This window comes from Carica papaya, chromosome 9 (assembly GCF_054855325.1).
Source record: "Carica papaya isolate Zhongbai chromosome 9, ASM5485532v1, whole genome shotgun sequence".
NCBI classification, from domain to species: Eukaryota; Viridiplantae; Streptophyta; class Magnoliopsida; order Brassicales; family Caricaceae; genus Carica; species Carica papaya.
The window spans coordinates 22647218-22668628 of NC_142317.1; the positions used below are offsets into that span (position 1 = coordinate 22647218).

The following is a 21411-nucleotide window of genomic DNA, read 5'->3' on the forward strand; positions in this document are numbered from 1 at the left end:
AAGAAAAAAAAATAGAAGTGTCATAATCTATTTTTAAACTTTTGTAATAAAATATTTTAGTGTTTTAACATTATTTTTCATTCTAAGGTATGTAATCTTTAAAAGAATTATTACAAGATTATACTTAAAAGATATCTAAATATAGAGAATTGAATGCTCAGTAGGAGTCAAAATTTAGAAATTTCTTTCTACATTAGTCTTTCAAATTTAAAAATTAAAGAGATAGAAATCTAATTTTCATTATTTTGAACTTATGTAATCAATTATTTTAGAGTTTTAACGTTATTTTCATTATGTAATCTATAAAAAAAATTATTATAAGATTACATTTAAAGAATATCTAATGTAAGTAAACGTATATATTTTTGGACGTATTTAATTTATATTGTACTTTTATGTTTTTCTGTTATTTAGAGTAAAAAAGTAATTTAATAAAAAGTCAAATATGTGATTTGAGTTAGTTCGCGGTCGTTAGCTAAAACTTAGGAACTGTTTGAAAAACATGAATCCTTATGTGATTTGAGTTAGTTCGTGGAAACACGGCTGATTGGTGGACACTAGAGATATTCGTATTCGAAATGTTATATGGGACGACATCTTGTAAGGGAGTTGACTAGGAGTTACCCTTAGCAAATATTGTGGCTCGAGCACTTGAGTTTCCCAAAGAAATGATGGTTTCAGAGCTAGCAAAGGATTTGATCACACCGCTATTAATTAAGGACCCCACAAGGCAAATGGGGTCCACAATGGGTGTAACGACAATCAAACGACACCATTTTTTTTATGGGCTTAATTAGGAACTTTTGAGATGTATAAAATCATCATTTGTTCCTTCTCCTGTATCTTGCAAGGCGTTTATTACATTTGATAGTACTATAGAGAGTTCAATATAGTATTAATAGTAAGCAAGAAATTTAGTCTTTAATTTACATGATATATTTTTTTTATGTATATTGAATTTTAATAACTATCCAAAAGTGAGATTTAAGTAATTTGTACATTAGGGCAAGAAATTTTAAAGAAATTCACGTTGAAGGTTAAATATTTATAAAAATATATAATTAAAGATTTACTGGATCATTTGTCTAACAAAAAATATAGCATTTTCAATTGTTCTCAATTAATATCTTTACTTAACCGTATAAAAGTATTATTAATTTCTCAAATATTTGGTATAAGAGGTAGTAATACTCTTTTTTCGGTATTACTTGGATCAAACTTAAATGTATTACTTCAAGGTCCTGATAATATACTTAAATGTATTACTTCAAGGTCCTGATAATATCAAGTAAGGAAACTCATGGGTCCTTGTGTAGTGCTTCATTACTACTTACCTAATTGGGGACAAACAATGTCAAGATTCAAGGATAGTTGAGGATAAGGAAACTTTTGGCTTCTAAAGCTATTTTGATATACATATAAGGTTACAAGATAGCTTTTCTAAAAGTTTGTGTAGGGTTTTAAAATTGTTCTCGCGTTCTAGACATTTCTTATGAAAACTTTAAGGTTTCGAGCATGTATTAGGACTTAATAAAGCTCTAAAACTCCAATGTTACATCTAAATCATTTGATTTAAGTATTTTCTTTTTTTTTCTTAATGTTATATTGCACTAAGATACAAATTTTTTGTCCTAAAATTTAATTTAGTATAGAGTTTGTTTTATTTAGTTATATGGCAAATTTTGTACCAAGTACAAATTTTGTACTTGATGAATATTTCTCTTAGTTTAGGTTATTACTTGAGAATGTTTAAGCTTCCGTTCTGCATTTTGTTTCCTTTCTTCTTAGTTGGATTGAAAAGTATTATAAGAATAATACATTGCTTAGCTAAAGATGAGTACGGACTTCTGAAAGATAGATAAATGTTCATGAATCTCCTCAGTTTTTGTTTCACTTACTTGAGTATGATGTTTTTTATTATTAATGAATAATGATTTTTCTTTAAAAAAATCAAAGGTGATTTAGTATTAAAAACATATACAACTAAATTTATAGTTCAATCAAATAATAAAACATAACCTAATTTGAATGAATTATTTAATATTATAATAAATAAGTGAATCGAATGATGTATATTTATTGTTTAAAATGTAGTATTTGATTACCAATTACGAGAACTGACACTTTAGTGAATAATGAAAGGCAATTGATGGTGACTACAATGAAATGCAACCAACACAAAAATAAAAGATTTGGTATCTTGCAATAAAGTAGATCACATTTTCTTTAGGTTTTAAGACAAAGATGAACTATTTTATTTTTAATTTTTTTGGGTACTCCTTTTTGTTGATACAAAAGTTAAACAACTTTTTTTCTAAAGTAAAGAAATAGATAGGGTAGGCACGAAATGGACACATGAGTTTCTCTATTTGTTGCATATTACCTAGCAACATTTCAACTTTTGTGACAATTTGAATCAATCACTAAACTTATATCATCTATTGTCTAATTTCTACCTGTAATAGGACCCTTATTAAAGGTACCATATACAAATTTTATACTTGATGAATATTTTTCTCAGGTTTGGGTTGTTACTTGAGGATGTTTAAGCTTTCATTCCGTATTTTGTTTCTTTTCTTCTTTTTAGATTTAAAAATTCATGAGCCTAAGTTTTTTGTTGACTTTCTTGAGCAAAATAGTTTTTACTGTTTATGTATGATGAAATTTTCTTGACAAAAAGTAAATGTTGTAATGGTTATTATTGTATTGACTTACATCGTATGAACTAATACCATACTAGAAAGAAATACGACTAATTTTGTAGGTAAATTAATAACAAAGTAGAACTTAACTTGAATGAATTATTTAATCTCATACAAATGATGAATCAAATGATGTACATTTACTATCTAAAATACAGTGTTTTGACAATTGATCACGAGAATTTATGCTTTAATAAATAATGAGGGGTGATTGATGGTGACTGCAATGAGATGCAACTAATACAAAGATAGAAGTTTTGATGTCTTATAATAGAAGAGATCAATTTTTCTTTAGTTTTGAGTACACAAAAATGAACTATTTTATTTGCAGCTTCTTATGTATTTTTTTTACCGATATAAAAGTTAAATAATTATTTTCAAAAGAAATGGATAGATTGTGCATGAAATAGACAAGTGGCTTCCTTTATTTGTTATATATTTATTTACTTAGCGACATTTTGACTTTTAGTGGCAGTGTCTATCACTCGCTAAAATTGTGTTGTTCAATGTCTAATTTTTAGTTGGATTTAAAAGTAACTTCATTCTACATTTTGTTTTTCTTCTTCATAGTTGGATGTAAAAGTGTAATAAGATAGTATATAACATAGCTAGAGATGTAGTAAAGACTTTTAAAAGATATATAGTTGTTCATAAGTCTTAGTTTTTTGTTCACTTGCTTAAGCAGAATGGTTTTTATCCATGATTTTTTAAAAGGAAAAAGTAAATGTTGTATTGGATGTTATTGTAATAACTTACATTGTTTATTGACTTATACAGTATTAGAAAGAAATACGGCTAAATTTGTAGTTCAGTCAAATAATAAGGTATGATTTAACTTGAATAAATATTTTAATCTCATACAAATGAGTAAATTAACTAACATAAATTTAATGTTTAAAATACAATATTTAATGACTGATAAAGAAAATTGATACTTCAATGAATATTGATTATGCCTCAATTATCAAAAAATATTTTGTAATCTTATTTAATTTAGGGATTTCGTTGCCATCCTGAATGGTTCTGATGGTTCCTCCTTCACTTTCAAAGAGGATGTCGGGCTACAGGAGAAGAGGGAGAGAAAGAAAATTCATAGCTAGGGTACACTAAGAGGAAGTTTATGTGCGATTTCTCAATCAGATTAATTAGCTAGCGGTGGAATTGCGAGCAGAATAAGGGAGGAATTCGTCAATCAGATTAACACCGTCACTGAGAACAAAGTTAAATTTGACTCTCACTACTTGAGTAGAATTTATGTTTTAAATTCTAAGATATTTTTTGGGAAGAAATGAGTTGATCTTGGAATAGGGACATTTTCTTGAAATCAGATTAGAACCAGAAGTAAAAACAAAAAAAATGGAGAGTGAGATCTGAGGATAAAAAGAAGATCGGACAAAATGATGAAATTATCGTGTGGACAGCTATGTGGAGAGGACATAAGAGATATGCTAAAAACATAGGAGGAAAATTGAAAGGATGAGAACGGGAGAGGAATTAGAAATTTAAAAAAAAGCAAAATTCTGGTCTAAATCGGATATCTATTTAGGAATTATTATTCTGTTATCTTTTATATTTAATTCTCTTGATGTCTATTTCGAAAATGGTAGCATTGGTGAGTAGAGAAAAAGAAATGAACTGGATAGGGATTGAAAACAATATAAATATAAAATTCTAGGAGGCAAATCCAGGTGAGTGAGACCGTGTTCTCTGTGAGGGTAAAAGTGATGATGTTTGGAAGAAGGAATGGGATTAACAACGGAACAAACAAACTCTAGGAGCTGATTTGGGTGAGGAGAGACAATGTTCTCTGTGATCATGTGTAAGAAAGGATGAATTACACAAACTTTAATTAGATGTTACCTTGATTTTAGATAGATGTAATGGTTAACCCTCACTGGTGAGGGATGTGAACACTGCCCTTGAATGTACTTATTTTTATTTGGAGATAAAAGTTTATTGTTATTAACCATATTTGATTAATTAATGGATTTTTTTATTTGGTCTTCTTCTCTTAATTTGCAAGGATAAAGTATCTTATGCAAATTTTCTTACGATTTGTTACTTTGCATCAAGATTAAAGGAGGCTCCTCAAGGTATATAAGTAATACTAATCATCACAGCACAAAACTTTTCAATTTGGAGTATTATTGTGTGTTATTATTGATCTTATAATGTATATTTAACAATAAAAATTCTCATACACAATTTTTGCTAGTAAAAATTCGTACATTTTAATAGTTAAATGATTTGTCATGAGATCTATAGTCTGATTTGAACTCACACTTTTATAGATAAGGATAAAATTACTTAGATATCTGTCTAAAAGATAAATAATTATTAAATTAATTAATTATATATGTGGATACATAATTAATTAAATAATTAGTTTAATAGTTGATATGTTTCTTTTTTTATAAGAGATTATAAGTTCGAGTCGGATTGTATTTTTATGTGTGTCATCATTTGAAAGTTATTTGTATTGTATTGTAATTAGTATATATCACTTGACTAATCTCGAATGAAATTGTATTTTTATGTGTATTCTTACTTGGAGGTTTTTGTATTGTCTTATGATTGATGCATATCACTTAATTAATAGATGTACCCAATTTTTATTTTTTAATAAATAATTAATGAAGGAAAAAATGAAAATCCTTCTTAAGGTATTATTTTATTTTACATATTCTATAAAATTTTATTTTCATGTATGTCTTTTTTCTTTTGGACTTCGTGAAAATTTTAGCTAAATTTAAATTTGCATGCTTATACAGCATGAGTTTTACGTCATTAAAAATTTATTTTGTTAGCTCCATAATTATAGCTATTAATAATTATAATAAATTATAACAATATGATAGTAGTTAAAACACTTATTTTCTATTTAAAATTTATAAGTTTAACTTTTATTAAAATGTAGAATATTTTATACTGTATAAGTCTATAAATTTAAATTCAATTAAAATTTTTACGAAATCTATAAAAGAAAAAGATATATATGAAAATAAAATTTATAAAATATATAAAATAAAATATTATCTCAAGAAAGATTTTTATTTTTTCCTTCATTACTAAGAATTCATGTTTGGTTCCATCCACTGCCTATGAACAATTTTTTTGAAAAAATTTAAAACAATTTTTAAAAAAACTTAGTAATGAAATATATTAATAATATGTACAATAAAAAATAAGTATGAAATTGATTTACTATATTCACTAATTGATTTGATTTATGACGTCGTCAATTATGTATGAAAGTTTACCCTTCCTTACTCCTTTCATCATATGCCTTGACATGTGTATATATATATATAAACATATAATTCATATATATGATGGAGTATGAGCAATCATATGTGGTACCAATCATATGTGGCACCAATAGGTAAGAAGTTCATTTGTGATCGGTGGTCGTGTTTACTCATTAAGTTCTATCTCGATGGCTATCTTCACATCCTCTATCATAGGTAGCCGGATAAATGCTTCAATGAAGCTGCTGCTCGCTACATACATACAACAATATTAATTATATGTATCAATAAAAATATATTAAATGATTATTCGAATCATTAATTTATTACTATGATATTCAACGCAGTTAGTATTGTGATATACGTACATACATTATCTATACACACACACACACACATATATATTGATAAATTGAGAGGGTTATATATATATATAGACACACACACATTATATATTTATATAATTCCCAATTATAAGTATCTTCTTTTTGAAGTTTTTAACTTTTCCCCATTTCACCTTCTTGATTCTATCATATTTTTGCATAAATATATATGTATATATATTTACTATCTTCATTTTCATCTTTATTAATTAATAAAATCTTTTTTTCATATTTTAATATGGTCCCAAAATGTTAAAGTATAAGAGCCAAATTCAAATATGAAGGAATTTGGTTTACAAGTTTATGAACCTATTTATATATTAATAAATTAAATATATTATATATTTTTATTAATCTAGGTAATATTTCAAGAGATTAATATATTTCAATAGTATATTAAATATATTCTCAAATATATTAAATAGAATAAAGTGTTAAATTTTAAACAAGCTATTCACATAACTTATCAAACTCAATTTTATATATTTTGAATTTATTTAAATTTATTCAATTTTTTAAAAAGTTTTGTGACCTTCTCTTTTTGGCACGGGTTTTATGCATTTGAAGTCACAGTGGCCATAGAATACTTACACATGATGGGGATAGTTTACTGTGATTTGAAGACGTGTTAGTAAGATTCGACGGTCTTATTTTATTGATTGACTTTGATCTCTCACAAAAAGACGATAATTCCACATCAACGATTCATATAATTTCTAATCAAAATGCATCACTAATCACAAAAACAAGTTGTTACCCTGATGATCAACCCAGCTTTTCTAATTCATCATGCATTCTACCCAATTGTATCACACCTGCAATAGCCTCTTGCTTACACCCTAGTCAACACAAATAAAAAAAAGTCAACACATCACACAACCGTTGAAATCATCACAGAGTCAATCAATGTCCAGTAAAGGCCTTTTGTTGGGACCCACGAGTACTTGGCATGAGAAATTGTGTCTAGTGAAGGGCATGGAAACACGGCTTATTGGTGGACACTAGGGATATTCGTATTCGAAATGTTATATGGGACGATGTCTTATAAGGGAGTTGACTAGGAGTTACCTTTAGTAAATATTGTGGCTCGAGCACTTGAGTTTCCCAAGGAAACCATGGTTTCGGAGCTAGCAAAGGATTTGATCATACCGCCATTAATCAAGGACCCCACAAGGCAAATGGGGTCCACAATGGGTGTAACAACAATCAAACGACACCAATTTTTTGATGGGCTTAATTAAGAACTTTTGAGATGTATAAAATCATCATTTGTTCCTTCTCCTGTATCTTGCAAGGAGTTTATTGCATTTGATAGTACTATAGAGAGTTCAATATAGTATTAATAGGAAGCAAGAAATTTAGTCTTTAATTTACATGATATATGTTTTTTTTATGTATATTGAATTTTAATAACTAAACAAAAGTGGGATTTAAGTAATTTGTACATTAGGGCAAGAAATTTTAAAGAAATTCACGTTAAAAGGTTTAATATTTATAAAAATATATAATTAAAGATTTATTGGATCATTTGTCTGCCAAAAAATATAGCATTTTCAATTGTTCTCAATTAATGTCTTTACTTAACCGTATAAAAGTATTATTAATTTCTCAAATATTTGGTATAAGCGGTAGTAATACTCTTTTTACGATATTACTTGGATAAAACTTAAATGCATTACTTCAAGGTCCTGATAATATCAAGTAAGGAAACTCATGGGTCCTTGTGTAGTGCTTCATTACTGCTTACCTAATTGGGGACAAACAATGTCAAGATTCAAAGATAGTTGAGGATAAGGAAACTTTTGGCTTCTAGAGCTATTTTGATATACATATAAGGTTACAAGATAGCTTTGCCAAAAGTTTGTGTAGGGTTTTATAATTGTTCTCGTGTTCTAGACCTTTCTTATGACAACTTTGAGGTTTCGAGCATGTATTAGAACCTAAAAAAGCTCTAAAACTCCAATGTTACATCTAAATCTTTAGGTTTAAGTATTTTCTTTTTTTTTCTTAATGTTATATTGCACTAAGGTACAAAGTTTTTGTCCTAAAATTTAATTTAGTACAGAGTTTGTTTTACTTAGTTATATGGCAAATTTTGTACCAAGTACAAATTTTGTACTTTATGAATATTTCTCTGAGTTTAGGTTATTACTTGAGGATGTTTAAGCTTTCATTCTGTATTTTGTTTCCTATTGAGGATGTTTAAGCTTTCATTCTGCATTTTGTTTCCTTTCTTCTTAGTTGGATTGAAAAGTATTATAAGAATAATACATTGCTTAGCTAGAGATGAGTACGGACTTCTGAAAGATAGATAAATGTTCATGAATCTCCTCAGTTTTTGCTTCACTTACTTGAGTATGATGTTTTTTATTATTAATGAATAATGATTTTTCTTTAAAAAAATAATAGGTGATTTAGTATTAAAAACATATACTACTAAATTTATAGTTCAATCAAATAATAAAACATAACCTAATTTGAATGAATTATTTAATATTATAATAAATAAGTGAATCGAATGATGTATATTTATTGTTTAAAATGTAGTATTTGATGACCAATTATGAGAACTAACACTTCAGTGAATAATGAAAGGCGATTGATGGTGAATACAATGAAATGCAACCATCACAAAAATAAAAGATTTGGTATCTTGCAATAAAGTAGATCACATTTTCTTTAGATTTTAAGACAAAGATGAACTATTTTATTTTTAATTTTTTTTATACTCCTTTTTGTTGATACAAAAGTTAAACAACTTTTTTTCCGAAGTAAAGAAATAGATAGGGTGGGCACGAAATGGACACATGAGTTTCTCTATTTGTTGTATATTACCTAGCAACATTTCAACTTTTGTGACAATTTGAATCAATCACTAAAATTATATCATCTATTGTCTTATTTCTACCTGTAGTAGTAGCCTTATTAAAGGTACCATATACAAATTTTATACTTGATGAATATTTTTCTAAAGTTTGGGTTGTTACTTGAGAATGTTTAAGCTTTCATTCCTTATTTTGTTTCTTTTCTTCTTAGTTAGATTTAAAAATTCATGAGCCTAAGTTTTTTGTTGACTTTCTTGAGCAAAATAGTTTTTACTGTTTATGGATGATGAAATTTTCTTGACAAAAAGTAAATGTTATAAAGGTTATTATTGTATTGACTTACATTGTATGAACTAATACCATGCTAGAAAGAAATACGACTAATTTTATAGGTAAATCAAATAACAAAGTAGAACTTAACTTGAATGAATTATTTAATCTCATACAAATGAATGAATCAAATGATGTACAATTACTGTTTAAAATATAGAGTTTTGAAAATTGGTCACGAGAACTTATGCTTTGATAAATAATGAGGGGTGATTGATGATGACTGCAATGAGATGCAACTAATACAAAGATAGAAGTTTCGATGTCTTATAATAGAAGAGATCAAATTTTCTTTAGTTTTGAGTACACAAAAATGAACTATTTTATTTGCAGCTTCTTATGTATTTTTTTTACCGATATAAAAGTTAAATAATTATTTTCCAAAGAAATGGATAGATTGTGCATGAAATAGACAAGTGGCTTCCTTTATTTGTTATATATTTATTTACTTAGCGATATTTTGACTTTTAGTGACAACGTCTCTCAGTTTTTTGTTCACTTGCTTAAGCAGAATGGTTTTTATCCATGATTTTTTAAAAGGAAAAAATAAATGTTGTATTGGATGTTATTGTACTAACTTACATTGTTTATTGACTTATATAGTATTAAAAAGAAATACGGCTAAATTTGTAGATGAGTCAAATAATAAGGTATGATTTAACTTAAATAAATATTTTAATATCATACAAATGAGTGAATTAACTAATGTAAATTTACTGTTTAAAATACAATATTTAATGACTGATAAGGAAAATTGATACTTCAATGAATGATGAGAGGTGATGGGTGATGACTACAATTAGATGCAACTAACAAAGACAGAGAAGTTTTAGTGTCTTGCAATAGAGGAAATTAAATTTTCTTTAGGTTTTAGAACATAAAGATAAATAATTTTATTTTTGATTTCTTTTGTACATCTTTTTGTCAATATAAAAGTTAAATAATTTTTTTTTTCAAATAAAGAAATGGATACGTGGCTTCCTCTATTTTGTCGCAAATTTACTTTGCATCATTTTGACTTTTAGTAAAAATATTAATCTATTGGTAAAATTTTATCATCTATTGTCTAATTTTTAGCAGTAACTAACTGTTCTCAAAGGTGCCAATATAGTGCCTTTTATCAGTTAAAGTAATTTATTTGGAGAAAAATCATCTTTGTCGTTTATGCAATATTATAAATGGATTAAATTAAACTCTTATTTTTCTTCAAAAGAAAATATTTTTTCTTATGAAACTGTTGACAAGATTAATCCAAAGTCAAAACACAAAATCCAAAAATATGCAAGTTCATTAATGCATAGAATATTGATAACCTAAATATCAATCACTAGAAATGACCTAAATTGTTAGCAATTTTTTATAAATACTAAACTCATTATAACTCTCCACCACTTCGGTGAGCATTACAAATTCGAAAAAAAAAAAAAATCTCCCTTCTCTCGGCAAAACCATTTTTTTCTTCTCTAATCGTTTCGAATAGGATGGATCAAAGCACGCAACTCCTCGACATGATCCACTCGATGGAACAAGAAGTTTAGTGCTTAACATCTTATTAATTTTTTTCTTATTTGTTTACCAATCACGTACATATTGATATCCTTGATTGATTTACATTTGATTTTTTTCAAAGGGTACGGTAGATCAGTTTTTTGGGATAGCATATGAAATAAAAGGAGTACTTGGTTGCAATCCGAATTATTTCTCTGATCTGGTCTCTAACTTCATAGTTAAATATGAAATCATCTTATCAGACATGACTAAAGCTTTATATGTGTGCAAAATACATATCTCGATATAGATCTGAGTAGTTTATTAACCATGTTTGACTAGCAAATGGGTTTTATTTATTTGGTCTTTTTCTTTTAATTTGTAGAGACAAAGTATCTGATGCAGATTTTGTAACACCCAAATGAAAATAAATATTTTATTTATTTATTTTTATTTTTATTATTTATTTATTTATTTATTTGGATTTTTATTTAATTCAATTTAATTTAATTCAATGAAAATAAAAATAAAAATAATGATAAAATTGGGTTAAAATATTAATTAGATTTAATTGAAATTGATTTTGGAAAAAAGGGGTGAAAATTTAGATTCTGGGGGTATTTTTGAAAATAAAATAGGAAACCGGGGGTCAAAACGTAATTTAGAAAAGTTGTACCACGTCAGCACCACGTTAGCAGCCACGTCAGCGGCCCGGTCAACAGCCCTGGCAAACCAGGACGCACCGCGTGGCAAGGACACACTGACCAGGGGACGGGCCACGGGGGCGATCCGCGTGCGCGCGATCGGACGGCCCAGATCCGTTCCCGCGCGCACAGACGGCCCAGATCAAACGTGCGCACGGACGGCCCAGATTCACGCGCACGGACGACCCAGATCAAACGTGCGCACGGACGACCCAGATTCAAGTGCACGGACGGCCCAGATTCACGCGCACTGACGGCTCAGATTCAATCAGGCACGGACGGCCCAGATTGCATCGCGATGAACGGCCCAGATTTAATCCCAATTAAATTGCGATCGAACAATCCAGATTCAATCTTGATGGACGGTCAAGATTAAAAGGCAAAGGGTATAAATACCCCCACCCACACCTGACCAAAGAAACCCTAGCCGCCAGTGCTCGCCTGAGAAGAAGAACCAGACGCTAGAGGAGCCGGCCACCGCCACCTGCTGCCACACCCGGGAAGTTTTCGATCGTCGATCGAGGTAATTTTTCTCCCCCTTGCTCATTTTCCGACGCTGAGTCCGCTTATGGCCAAACCGGAGCCAAACCACCGGCCAAACGGCCAGAAAACTCAGTCGAAATCCCACGGCACCGCCGCGTCCCTCCTCGACTTTTGCCTCTGATGAGGCCCTTCCCGGCCTCCGTTTGATGCAAATTTTATACCACTGTGATCACCGTTCTTTTCTCTACAAGTTGATCGGAGCAAAACATCAAAACGCGACTCACGCCGGAGGAGCCACCGCACCCGAGTGCACCGCCGCCAGTAAGTGTCAGTTTTTCGTGATTTTTTGGCCCACCGAGGGCCCTAGGGTTGTTCTATCGCAGGAACCGATGCAAACGTGGCCGAATTTGGCCAAAACGGCCAACTTGAGGCAAATCGCCGCCGCTTGCGGCGGTGCCGTCGCTGGAGCACGGCGGAGCTGCCGTGCCGGAATTGCAATATTGGCCAAAAGGGTCCCTAGGTCTAATTTGGGATTTTTTGGGACACGTGCAGGTACCAGTAGTGCATTTCAGTTCCCTGAAAAAAATTCAATGAAAATTAGGGACAGCCTGTAGGCGCACTGTAGAGCCGTATTCAGACCCCAAAACAATAAGGATCCCTCACCCTATTTCATATCACGGTATTAAAGCTAAATAAATAATTAAACTGTGCTTTGTGACTCTATAGATGTTTAATTTATTAAGGTTACCAATGGAGCTCGAGTCTGATACTACGTTGGTTTGTTATTGTTTGATTTAATTTCCAGTATTAAATGCAGCATGATGTTTGATGTAATTATATTATGGTCCCGTATGCATGAATCATGGTTTCCTTATTATGGTCGGTATTATGCTTAACTCGATACTGTGTTGTCTTGTTTGGTGTCCATTACTGGTTTACATGTTGTGTGTGTTTGCTTGATTGAAACCAAGGAAAAGGTCAAAAAGGTTACGTAAATTGATAGTGGATATTGTGGACAGCCTGACTAGATATCCTGGGAGATGGTGGACGGACCGGGTCCGTAGGGAACCCTACTGGGAATGTGGTCTCTCATACCGGACGGGGTATGGAGACCTTATGTGTTTGGCGCCCATACTGGACGGGGTATGGGGACGGCTTGTTTTACCCTCATACCGGACGGGGTATTGAGGTTCATGGTTTTGGCACCCATACCAGACAGGGTGTGGGGACGACCCTGGAATTAGGTTATAAATGTTAAGGGTTCACGGGTAGCGGGACCCCTATGGATCCCCATGGATACTAGTAGGCTGGTAAATGAGGAAAATATGTTGTGTAATGATTGAAATGCAAAGGCGTGGTAAGTATTATGTTATACAGTTCATATGATTTCATGATGATGATAATGTTATTGCTTTCGTATGTTGTTCTATGGATCTAACCGAGGTAAGTGGACAGTAAAGGATTTTATTATTGATAAAAGAATTTGTTATAAATTATGCTCCATTGGTCTTTTTGTGTTTTCTACCCACCTTTATTTCCGTGGCGGTGAGATAGTGTGATGTCTTTACTGGGCTGGTGTAGCTCATCCCTTACTTAACTATTTCAGATCAGGAAGACGTTGTTCCCGAGCCCGTTCCGCAGGAAGACGGCGAAGGGGACGCCTAAAGACTCCGTAGTTATATTTATAGTTCTTATTTTCGAATATCTCTTTTAGTTAGTTTGTTCTTTTATATTTTGAGCACGTTTTTAGTTTTAGTGTAAGGGATGTTAATCAAAAATTTTATTACGCTTCCGCATTTGACATTTTTAATACACATATTTCATTCTAAATTTTCGAGGCCGTTACAGATTTTCCTAAAATTTGTGAACTTTGCTTCAAGATTAAAGGAGCTCCTAAAGATATATAATTAATACTAGTCATCACAGCTCAAAACTCTTTAATTTGGAGTATTTATGTGTATTATTATTGATCTTACAATATGTATTTAATAATAAAAATTCTCAAGTATAATTTTGTTAGTAAAAATTCATACATTTTAATAGTTAAAATGATAAGTCCATGTATAGTATGATTTGAATTCATACTCTTATAATAAGGATAAAAGTACGTAGATATCAATCTAATACATAAATAATTAATAATTTAATTAACCAAATATCTATTAGCATGATATATATATTTGATTGGTGTATGTGTATACTTAATTAATTAATTAATTAATTAGTTTAATAGTTGATTCATTTCTTCTTTTACAAGAGATCATAAGTTCGAATCAGATTGTACTTTCGTGTGTGTCATCAATTAAAGTTACTTGTATTGTATTGTAATTAGTGTTTATCGCCTAATTAATCTCAAGTCAAACTGCACTTTTATGTGTATTCTAATTGGGAGATTATTTTTATTGTATTATGATTGATGTATACTACATAATCAATAGATTTACACAATTTTTGTTAAAAAAATAATTAGTTGATTTTAATCACAGCCTTGGTGCTTGTCGAGTGGCACTGAAATGTGAAGAATTCATCAAAGGCATCTGATGAAAAGAATGAGGAAGGGTAAGCTTTCATACATAATGGACATCATAAATTAATTAGCAGTCTTTATATATTCATATAGTAAATGAATTTCGTTCTTTTTTTTTATTTTAGATAATACTAATATATATCTTTATTGAGTTTTCTTTAAAATTTTTTAAATTTGTTTTTTTTTAAACAAAGGTGCGTAGCAGCATTGGATGCAATCACAAATGACTTCTTACTTATGAAGGAAAAAATAAACATCCTTCTTGAGGGAATATTTTATTTTCATATATATCTTTTTCTCTTATGGATTTTATGAAAATTTTAACTGAATTTAAATTTGCTTATTTATAAAGTACGAGTTTTACTTAATTAAAAATATGTTTTATTGGCTCATAATTATAGCTATTAACAATTATAATGAATTATAACAATATGGTAGTAGTTAAAATTTTTGTGTTTTATTTAAGATTTATGAGTTTATATTTTAACGAAAAGTAAAACTATTTTTTAAAAATATTAAACATAGTAGTTGTTGCTTCAATCTCCCTGGATATCCAATGTTCGAGTGTTCTCTTCCTCGATTGGGTAGCTCCTTCTCTTAATTTTCTTTTAATTTTTTTTTTCTTCTTTGTTTGGGTTGCTCTCATATGCTTGTGTTATCTTCCTTGGTTCTAACTCTACTAACTATTTTCCACTCCTCAATGCTATAGCATTCACATGCTCTCTTGGGTTGGTCTCTATGTTGGTTGGCAAAGTTCCTTAAGCACACTCAAAAATCAACTTTGCCAAATGCCCAATTTGGTTCTCTAGACTCTTGATGGAGGCTTCATTACTTTGTAGCCTGGTGTCCGGTGCTATCATGAATTTGGCGAGCATATCCCCTATGTTTGGCCTTCATTCAATGGGGGACAGAGCTAGCGGGGAAGCTTGTGTCTGATTATTTTGGTTGCCCCATGGAAAATTAGGGTGATTCCTCCATCCAGCATTACAAGTATTAGAATCAGGATTCCCTTATTGAACTTCATAATTCTGAACTTGCACTGCTTGTGCTGTCACCCTATTCATGTTGTCTATCTTCTTAGTTAAGGCCTCCATTTGTGCAGATAGAGCTGTATAGTTGTCAACACTATGCAAGCTGTAATTATTTCTTGATGAAGATCTCTCGTTCTCCCATTGGTAACTATTATTTGCCATATTCTCAATCAACTTCTAGGCAGCCTCAAGTTTCTTGTTGTTCAGTTTTCCTCAAGCTGCTATGTTAATCATTATCTTGATGTTTGTTGTGAGACCATTATAGAATGTCTGTACTTGAAACAGCATAGGTAGACCATGGTGAGGAACTCTCTTTAGCAGATCCCTAGAGCAATCACAAGACTCATACAAAAATTCTCCATCTATTTATGCGAAAGTGGTGATTTCATTCCTCAACCTACCTGTCTTTGAAGGTGGAAAGTACTTGGCTCAAAAAGGTGGAGTGATATCCTCCTAAGTAGTGATGGAACCAGCTGGTAACGAATTCAACCAAGCCTTAGATCTATCCTTCAATGATAAAGGGAAAAGTCTCAATCTGATTGCATCATTACTCATTCCATTATGCTTGAAAGTATCACAGATTTCTAGAAAATTGGCAATGTGCTCATTAGGATCTTCAGCTGGGAACCCAAAAAATTGTACACTTTGTGGAATCATCTGGATGATGGCTGACTTAATCTTAAAGTTGTTAGCTTTTACAGCTGACCATGTGACACTCGGTTCAATTCCAGTAAGAGTAGAATAGAATAATCCATCATTGTGTGCTCTCTTCGCCCTTCTGGTTCGTCAACCATTGTTGTTGTTCCTCTTCTCAACAAATTTCTGACACGAGATGGGAGAAGTCTACTTCTTGCTTGTGCTCTCAGTCTGTGGCGAGTCCTCTCGATTTATGTATCAAAAATCAATGTTTCTTTGTTTCTTTTTGTCATGCACTATAGAACCCCTTGTAAATAGCTAGCAAAACAAAAAAAAAACAAGGTAAAAATACCAAATTAATAAAAAATAGTCAACTTTAATATTGCTAGTATTAGTCCCCAGCAACAGCGCCAAAAATTTGTTGTTATATGAACTCACCTAGCAAGTGCACTAGTTCGAACACGTACTATAGCAATAAATTTGGATATCGTCCCACGAGGACTAATATAACAATTATTAGAATCACTACTTATTGATATTATTTGGCCAATGACTAAGATAATGAGTATAAACTAAAACTTAACAACAACAAAAAAAACAATGAATTAAGATTAATTAACAATCAAGATATAATAACGGTCAAGATCTTAGAATCCACCCTAAGTTCAACTATGAATTTCCTAAATTCAATCAACAACTAGAACTTTCCCCCAATTTCGTTCAATCATATAGTAATCTCTTCTCAATTAACAATCAAGATATAATAATAGTCAAGATCTTAGAATCCACCCTAAGTTCAACTATGAATTTCCTTAATTCAATCTACAACTAGAACTTTGTCCCAATTTCATTCAATCATGTAGTAATCTCTTCTCAATTAACAATCAAGATATAATAATAGTCAAGATCTTAGAATCCACCCTAAGTTCAACTATGAATTTCCTTAATTCAATCTACAACTAGAATTTTTTCCCAATTTCATTCAATCATGTAGTAATCTCTTTCTAAAGATCAATTACCTTACCTACTTCATTGTAACACACATATCTCTATGGATTAGTATGAATCAGTGCATTAACTTTCAATCATCAAATATATAGATTATGCTTAATATCTCTTCTCACATTCAATCTATTGTGCTAACTTGCTATTCTAATGAACAATCAATCTCTCAATCCAATCATTCATCATAAATCAATAAATAGGTGATCAATCTATTTATGCATTAAGCCACAAGATAACATTAAATATTACTTTTGTAATTTATTTTTTTTCCAATCATCTCCCTTTGTTCATCTTGTCCAACAATTCTGCCTTTACCTCGATTACCGCTGCCTCGATAACCTCCTCTACCACATCCTCTACTTGTGCCTTCTTTGAATCATCTTGTTATTTGGGAGACTCCCCCATCACTTGAAAAAAGCCTTCTCTTCAGTCTTTTCATTCACCTGATTCAATCTTGGCTCATGGGATTATAAAGAACCCATCAACTCATCAAATGAGTAAGTAGCTAAGTATTTAGACTTCTCAATGGTTGCAACAATGTGATCAAAACTTAGAGTTAAACACCTTAACACTTTTGCAATAGTGGTTTGATCAGAAATCTCTTCCCTGTAAGATCTCATTTAATTAACAACCGTTGCAACTCGTAAAAGAAATTCTTGTACCGATTCTCTAATTTTCATTTACAACATCTCAAAGTCACGACGGAGAAATTGAGGTTTTACCATAATTATCTTCGATGAGCCTTTGTATGTTGTTTGCAAAGTCGTCCATGCTTCTTTAGTTGTATTTACAGTTGAAATTTTAGAAAAAATAGATTCATGCACTGCTTGCTGGATGAAAAATAGTGCTTTGGAATCCCTTTTTTTATTTTCTCTTAACCTACCTTCTTCATCCAGATTATACCATTCTCAACCAAGTCCCATAAATCTTAAGACTTGAATAATGTCTTCATTTTAATGCTCCAAAATTCGTAGCTTCCACCATGAAAAGATAGGAATTGATGGTTGAGAAATACTCAGGACATTGCCATTTGTCGCCATGAGATGCACGCCCAATTACAACCAAACTTTGCTCTGATACCACTATTGCTGGAGAAGAGAGCTTTGTTAAACTCAAACTTGCGGCAAATTTACTGCGGCAGCAAGGAAAAATATAGTAGACAAGAAATGAATGCAGTAGAAAAATAAAAATATTAATCATAACATTTTATGGGTATGAATTGCTGCTGGAATTTTAAATGCAGTGGGATGATATATTCAGCAACCAGAAATGCCTTTTAAATAGGCTTTACAACTGAACAAAAAATAAAAAGAAATGGTAGAGCAATCTGCCACTAACTCAAATTCTATTACTACTAACAAAACATCAAAAATTTTAGGAGATAAATCCAAAACTAAGTCAAATATCCAACTGTCAATGTTGAATCAGTCTATAATAGGCAGTGCGACTTAAGATTTTAAAAATTGACTTTCTATAGCTTACTGTTGCAGCCATAAAGATGAAAAGACCAAAAATCACTGCAAGAGCTGTTGAAGTTACGGAAAGACACATATCAAAAGACAAGTGGCCTGAATACTATGACATGAAAATAGAAAGGTTCATCGGGAAACAAGTACGGTTATTCCAAACATGATCAATTCTTGGATACATTGTGGCTAAGCTTCTACTTACAGACCCAAGTGCAGAAAGAATTCTAATAACTAAAGAGGATTCTTAACTTGTCAGTGCCTTCTCTTGCATGATAAGTGCTAACCCCAAGAGAAAACATGGTCAAAAGAACTCCCAACAGACGTATATAATATAAGATTCTGAAGCTGCTTTCAAATAAGGATAGGTAACTTCAATTTATGGCTCAACTTACCTATCTAAAAAACTTAAATGTATAATGGTGATGATAACAATGGTTTATTTTTCATTTTATTTGGAGGTTAAAGCTTTTTAAGCAGTGATTCGGGTATCATAGGATTTTAATGTAAAAATGATATGTTGATTTAGGATTAGCATTAGCTCGTAACATCTTCTTGGATTGGAGATTAAATAAGTTGTTCCTATTTACAGACTTTATATCATATACATAGTATTATAGGAGTGAAAGACATTCTTTTTAAAGAATTCACTATAAATAAAAAATACCTTACATTATTTTAATTTTATTATTTGATTATGATATTTTCTGCATCTTGTAAATCATTTTGTATTTGTTATGGTATTTTTCTATCTCGTAAATCATCACCTTGCCATCTAAATTAATGCTTGATAAAAAAAACTTTTCAATACATTTCCTCAGTTGATTCCAAATTAGTTGAAAAAATTCAACTGGTATGTGAAGCATTGTCTGAGAGAGTGATTAGAAAGTGATGATAAGATATTTCTTGCAAACTCATATTTTATTCATTACATATTTTTGCATTACTATACACTTGTAAGTTTTTAGTTCTTAGCATCAACTCATGAAAGAAACTAAATCTCTATTACAAACTTCCAAGTTTATGGGATCAATTCATAGAAGAAACTAAAGCTCAGCTCATAAAGGAAACTAAACATATAGCATTTAACAACTTTTTCTTCATCTAGGTCTAGCATTAGCCGCAATCCTTCTCTCAAATTGTACTACAAAAAATATCAAAAATAAAAAAATAAACATATTTCCAACAACAATAGAAATTAATCTCATATATATGTATATATTTTCAATTTGTAAATGAAGAAATTACATAGAAATATTTAGGTTGTGGGTCAAATCACACTAGTAATTGAGAAATTGTGTTGTAAAAATAAATATACAATATAATAGCTTAAAAAGATTATTAATGAAAATGTGAAATGATTACCCATTATAAAAAATACCAACAATAATTATTAATTACCTCATGAAGAATGCTTAATTTTTCTTTCAAGATTGAGAATTCATGTTTGAGTGCTTCCAATTGAAAGATACACCTATAGAAAAGACATAAGTGTCTCAAGATGAATTTTTGAACCAAAGTTAATTTGATCATCAATATTTGAGTAAATGAAATTTCAATAGATATATATGTATTTGTGCGTATATTTGTATAAGAATATTATAGAGATGAAAAAAAACACAGAAAAATAAATGTTTGCTCACTGTTGCTTAGATTGTTCCTCAATAGCCTTAAGGAATTCACGACAGATCTGTGCCATGCGACAAGCACCAATGCTAGAGTACTATAGTAACCATGATTATATATATACACACATACACACAATAATATTTCTTATGATCTATACATTAATATCATTTATATAGTTTATCCGAGGTTATATAATTGATTATCATGAAGAAGCCCCTTTGATTTTGAAAATAAGTTCTCCAATCTCGTGAAAGTCCACCTCCGATTTTTCACTGAAGTTAAATAAAGAGCAAAATTATCTATACTTATATGTACACACCCAATTATATATATATATATACCTACATAATATATGAATGATTAAGCGGATATAAATTAATCAAACGGTGGAGCTGCCATGCCGAATCTGATATATTTTCGGTCAGTTGCTGTTTTAGTTATTTTATAGTTTTAAATGCATTGTGGTATCTGATCTATTTATTTTATGGTTTTGAATGCATGAATCACTGTTTACTTCATTATGGCTTGATTTTGTGAATCCGATGATATACCTGCCTTGTTGGATGCTCGTTACTGGTTTAAATATTTATGATTATGTGAGAAACAGAAAACTGAGGAAAAATAGAAAAGGTATGTGAGTTGATAAATGGATAAGTCGACAGCCTCACTAGATATTCTGGGAGATGGTGGATGGACCGGGTCAATAGGGAACCCTATCAAGAATGTTATCTCTCATACCGAACGGGGTATGGAGACTTTAAATGTTTTGGCGCTCATACCGGACGGAGTATTGAGATTCATGGTTTTGGCGCCCATACCGGACGGGGTATAGGGACGGCCCTAGAATTAAGTTATTAAGGTGAATGGTTCACATGTAGTGGGGACCCCTATGGATCCCCATGGATACTGGTAGGCTGGTAAAAGAGAAAATTTGTTGCCTGATGATTGAAATAT

The 21411-nt window shown here is 30.8% G+C and overlaps 1 pseudogene; it reads left to right on the forward strand.

The window, feature by feature from the left end:
- Positions 1-19159, forward strand: part of LOC148240193 (neutral/alkaline invertase 3, chloroplastic-like) — a 73649-nt pseudogene extending 54490 nt beyond the window's left edge.
- The last annotated feature ends 2252 nt before the right edge of the window (positions 19160-21411 follow it).